Consider the following 6,000-nt stretch of genomic DNA (forward strand, 5'->3'; position numbering starts at 1 on the left):
CTTCAAACTTTGCTTCTCGGGTGCAACGCGCCATGGCGATTCGCGTAATGCGTTGCAAATCCGGCAACCACGTGTAAACAAAATTTATTGAGGTTAGTTGTAAGGTTTTTCCTCCGTTTTTCTCTCTAATAAAAAACAAGGTAAACAGTAAAAACTGAGGGGAAACTAATTTTGAAGTTTCGAAGAAACAAAAAGACGTATGAGATGTTTTTTTCAAAATTAAAAAGAAGGATGATGGTGATTGAAATTAGCATAATTTCACCTTGCACGAGCAGCACGCATTTATAAAATACACGTCATCTAGTTACGAAACACGATCTGCTGTCTTTTAGTTTTGCCATGGATGACATGGATGAGATTTTCCTTCATGTTTAAGACAGTACTTAGTTGTTTTTGTTTTGGAATAACATCGACATTGGCGAGTAGCAGAACGAAAATATAATTCAGTGGTGGAGACATGGAAGTAATAAGAGAAACATTTTGAAAGAGATGTTTGTCTACTCCAACTCAACCTCCCGCAAAAAATAGCAACATTTGCCTCTCGGAGACAGCGTACCAGCACAAAGGAACGAGGAGGAAGTGCAAGAAAACAAATCAAGCCGCCATAATTCAGTGACAGAGGCAGTGTCCAACGTACAAACCACATCGCAAGTGGTGACCGAAGTCGAAAACAAGCAACATTTCTAAGCAGAGTCCCAGTCCACTGCATCACACCTTTTTGCTCGGACGCGCTCGTTTCACCGCCCAACCTTTACCTGCCCTGGTTAGGACTCACGCACGGTGAGCGCTCGGGCTCCCTGTGTACTACGCACCGTATATGGTAAACGAAAGGTCAATATTTAACTAGTGACATTCGAGATCTGTTATGCAACGCACGGACGAGAACGACGAGTGAGGAAGATGCCATACTCGGAGCAGCACATGAGCGATAAAAAACGTACAGCAAGTAAAGACCATGTTTGTCCTTGCAAAAATTGCAAATCCGAATACACCCAATCAATTAAGATCGTGAAGAGGCATCTAGAAGTGTTTGGCCGATATTCAGGTGATCATGATAATGAGTTATCTGAAAGCGGGAGCGAGGATGAATTGTTGGCCAAGTCGAACGATTACAGACATGATGACAATGATCATGATGATCAGTTATCTGAAAGCGGGAGCGGGGATGAATTGTTGGCTGAGACGAACGATTACAGACATGATGGCAATGATTCATTTGCGGAACTATCATATTCAAGTGAGGAAAACTGCGGCAGAAATTTCAAACGACGTCGGATAGATTCAACGAATATTAGTGAGCAAAGTGATGGCGAAATAATTCAAAACGAAATCGACATTACGAGTTCATCTAGTGACAATGAAGTCTCGATAGAACATGATTTAGCCGCGTTAAGCGACGATAGTGGGAGTAATGAATCCTTACCTTCTTATAGTAGCTCTGACCACAAAGACTGTGACCTTGAAATGGAACACGACATTTATGACAGCGAAAATGCCAAGATTCCTCTTTTTGAAAATAGTGATATCACTGTTCTTCAAGCATTAGCGAGTTATTTTATGTGGTTTACTGAACACCCATCCACAAGCAAAAGTGCCTTATCTGATCTTTTGCGATTGAAGAAGCGTTTGTTACCACAGCCAAATAACCTTCCTGGGTCGTACGATGCAGCGTACAACTTTGTCAAGCCATTTCTGCTTCCAACAGTATCTTACCATGTTTGTCCGAACGACTGTGTCATCTTTCGCAAGACTAGTAGATACGACTATTCAAAGCTGCAAAAGTGTCCCGTTTGCGGATCTAATCGATATTGGGGCAACAAGATTAATGCTAGAAGAAGATTTCTTTATTTTCCTCTTGGACCTCGTTGGAGAAGAATGTTTGGAAACGCAAGTATTTCTGAAGTCATTCAGAGCCATGCTGATAATCGTGATGCGTGTGAAGACTCTTCCATTACGCGTGACATTCATGATTCCCCTTCATGGAAACAAGCTTTCTCGGAGGAAGGATTGTGCAATGGCGATCTCCGAGGAATGCTGTTACAACTTTCCACTGATGGTATCAATCCGTTTAGTAGCAATAAGGTCAATTACTCAATGTGGCCAATTATGCTTACTGCCCTTAACCTACCTAGGAACGTACGCAATCTGTTTGAGAATATCATGCTTGCTGGTATAGTTCCAGCTCAAACAGAAGGCCAAGAGCCAAAACACCTTGATCCATACCTTGAAATAGTTGTAGATGAAGTTCTGGAACTGTCTGGTGCCACTTTTTTTGATGCCTTCAGAAATGCGTCATTTACATTCAAAGTTGCCCTGATGAGTTATGTTCTTGACTATCCTGGTCTGGGAAAGGTTTTTACAGCAGCAGGCCAGACTGCCTTACAAGGTTGCATGTGGTGTGAGATTAGAGGTAAGGCAATTCAAACTGAACAATATAATACTAAAAAGTGAACCATGTTGCCATCATTACTCATTATCTTATCAATGCTTAACTTTTCAAATACCTCCACAAAATGATAATTGGATGATACCATTGCAAACTTGTGTACCGGTCAAATCGAGGCTTCAAAATCCCTCCCCCCCCCCCCCCCCAGACAACCCCTTGGGCATTTGAATTTTTAGTAAATTAGTGTTCAAATCCCCCTCTCCCTGAGCCAAAAAGCCATTCAAATGCCCCAATTAAGGCGATCAAATGCCCCCAAATAGTTGGATCTGTCAGAGGGTCAAAAATCGGCGTTTTCCAGAAGCTACTGTTATGGAAACATACAGAGTGAGTCCAAAAGAACTGCTTTCTCAGTGTATATATGTATAACTTTGAATTATATAACATACATGTGAGAATGCTTACTGTATGTCGTTCATAAAGGACCCCTCCCTTGACTGAGTGTCCCTTTCCATAACACTACCTTCTAAAAATAAAAACATCTTTTAGGGTTTTTTCATGTTTGTAATTAGCACAGGCAAGTTCAAGCTGCAAATAAATACACACATATAATGTTTTTATTAATTAAAATTCATAAAAGGAAAGGGATGGAAGAAGCAATTAATGGTTCAGTCCAAAAACAGGCAATTAAATGATGGTTTCAATTCATTTAACTGGAACAGCTTTTTAAGTCTTTCCACCTCCATGGGGCCTGATCTGTAAATCCAACTGAAATTCCAAAATGTTGGTTGCAGTTGCATACAATATTCTTAACCAGCAATTAGTTTTATATTGTAATAGTTTTTTTGTTGTTAATAGGCACCAAAATGATTAACTCAGATCATGTTATTTATTTTTATGAGCTATTTGATTGGGTACAGTTCATGAAACTTTCAGGGTGCCTTTTGCCTTTGGATGTGGATACTGAAAATAACAACAAGGAAACCCCTTCCAATCAGTATCAACTAACTAAACAAGAAACAGAGGACCTGGTGGGCTGTGGTGCCTTTTCTTTGGCTACTGACAGGGAGCAAGATGTTAAGCAAACATTTTCCATGGAGAAACAACTGCATGGAAAGACATCAGTGTTAAAATCCTTCACACTGGATTCTGGAGCTGTTGTCTCTTCGGTAGTGAATATCAGTTGTGCAGATCAAGACAAGGCACAAATTGGAAGGATAATTCATTTCCTCACGATGCATGATCAGCTTTCTGGCAAAGAAACTGAATTTGTGACCATAAAACTTTACACATCATGCAAACAAGACCTTGAGAGCCTTCTGCACTATGTTGACACAACATTATTTGAAATGAAGACTGTTGCATTTAATTGCCTTTCTTTCCCACTTGTAACAGCTGTGGATGATGAGAATGAATCGCTTCTATGGATTTTGAACATTTAAACAAATAGCCTGGCCATGGAATTATGCCATATGTTTTACACAGGCCTTTGCCTTATAATTATGTTGTATCTTGTTGACAAATCATTATTTTATTCACATTATTCAAACCCATGTCATTTTAACAAGTCACCCTTACCTTGGGGAATGGGTAGGTGACCCCCTTGACAGTGCAGGTTGACCAACAGTTAATTTAAAATAATTCAGGTTTACATGTACATCTCGCACCATACTCTGGCATGGTACATGGAAAGTCAGATAATCCAGAGAACTTCCACACTTCAATAAGAGATTTTCAGTAAAATCAGATTATACGTAGTTTTCTATAATGTAGTGTTTCAGTTTCATGCATATGCAGTTTCTAACATATGACTGCATTGGCTTGACAGATCTAGAGGTGAGCAGTGAAAAATGGCTAAGTAGTGAACATTCAGTATCAAATAAAGCATTTAAATATATTTATAAGCATAACTATTGAAAAGGTTCTATGATAGCTCAAAAAGTTTAGTTAACTTCTTTTTACCCATATCATCAGTAAGTGCAAGTAAATATATATATATATTTTTAAAATTTTCACCCAACTTTGAATTCACATAGTTTTTCACAGGGTGTTTCTATTTCACATACATGTGAAACTCAATGTGAGATGGATAAAGGTTTTCACATGACTTTTCACATAGTCCATACCTGTGAAACAGCATGTGAAATTGACATAAGGTATTCACATGTTTTTTCACATGGTCTAAAATTTCACATATTTTTTTTCACAGCATTTTCCACAGGGTAAAAAATTTCACATGTATTTCACATGATTTTCACATATTTTTCACATTGTTCACACTAGTAGTGGTAGTTCCTTTAGGGACACAGCTGAGAGCCTCATAGGCATATTGAAGTTCCCTGCATTAGTGGCAAGGGCATTGATTTTGTCTTGTTCAAATACCCTGTAATGGAGGGGATCATACTCAGCCCCTTGGAAATTGGAAATGATAAGGCCAATTACTTGGGCTACCTCTACAATAAAAGGTTTTGTCTTTTTTAGACAAGTTGTGGTGAGTTGTTGACATCTTTTCCTTCATGGTAATTGAATTAAGGATGAAACCAAGGAATACAAGTATTTGTGTAGGGCTAAATATTGATTTGGTAGTGTGAAAACCTAGTTTGGTGAACAGTTCCACAGTACTGACAATGTTATACGTGTACCTACATTCTGCATTTGTATCTCCCTGCAAGTTCGAGACATCAATATTTTTTTTTGTAATAATGAAATCAGAATACAAGAATACAGAAACATCACACTAAAAGAGAAAGAAAGAAAAAAACTAAATGGAAATTATTTACGTTACGATACTTATACTAATTTACAATAACATTGATTACAGTTTACATTATTAGTCTAATTACACATGAGAAGGTTATAAGAGATAATGATTACTTCAAGTTAATCTTTCTATTTTCCATTGTGTTCTTAAATTAGTTTATAAATTGCATATGGTTAAGGGGTATTCCATTAATTTTACAGCTATATACATACTTTGTAATAAACAGGATGAATAGATCTAGTCGGTGTCTGAAGTTATTATTATTTATAGGACCAGGGATTTATATTTTGGCAACAGAATTTGCTCAGGGGAAAGATTTATGGAAGTATTATGGGACACATTAAACCAAGGTAAGATTTGATGATAAAATCATCATTAGTTACTAAAATTCTATGGTAACCAAAATCTCTGAATTTATTGTCTTCCGTCGATTTATAAATTGTATCGAATGACTGTTCCCATCTAGTAGGGAAGTAAGGATGGAAGCTAGACCAGCATTTAATAGCTGTAGGCTCTGTCATTTGACATACTTTCCTGAAATAAGTTGTGATAATCTTTACATCTCAATTTAGTCAAGGAGAGTGGTCTATTGTCGGAAAAGTAGAAAACCTCTTGTTACTTAAGAATGTCTCTTTTCATACAATGTAACTAATTTGGATAAGCCCAAGGTCTTAACCAACCTTGTGCATGCAAATAAAGTTAGGTCTCTTGCTTGCCATAATTATATTCAGATTAGTGTCCATTTTGCAAATGTTGATAAAGAAATTTAAATAAGTTATGCTTGTTGTCATGTTTGTAATACAATTATAAGTTAATTCCTAAGGATTTAATCAGTTCTTTATAAGATTCAAAGCCT

At 37.5% G+C, this 6,000-nt stretch overlaps 1 long non-coding RNA gene across 1 annotated transcript; it reads left to right on the top strand.

Moving 5' to 3' along the window:
* The first annotated feature begins 2,701 nt into the window (after nucleotides 1-2,701).
* On the top strand, nucleotides 2,702-4,280 carry LOC140935733 (uncharacterized). The gene is made up of 2 exons (XR_012165245.1): nucleotides 2,702-2,770; nucleotides 3,286-4,280. It is a non-coding gene; the product is annotated as an uncharacterized lncRNA (long non-coding RNA).
* The last annotated feature ends 1,720 nt before the right edge of the window (nucleotides 4,281-6,000 follow it).

Source organism: Porites lutea, chromosome 1 (assembly GCF_958299795.1).
Source record: "Porites lutea chromosome 1, jaPorLute2.1, whole genome shotgun sequence".
Classification (NCBI taxonomy): domain Eukaryota; kingdom Metazoa; phylum Cnidaria; class Anthozoa; order Scleractinia; family Poritidae; genus Porites; species Porites lutea.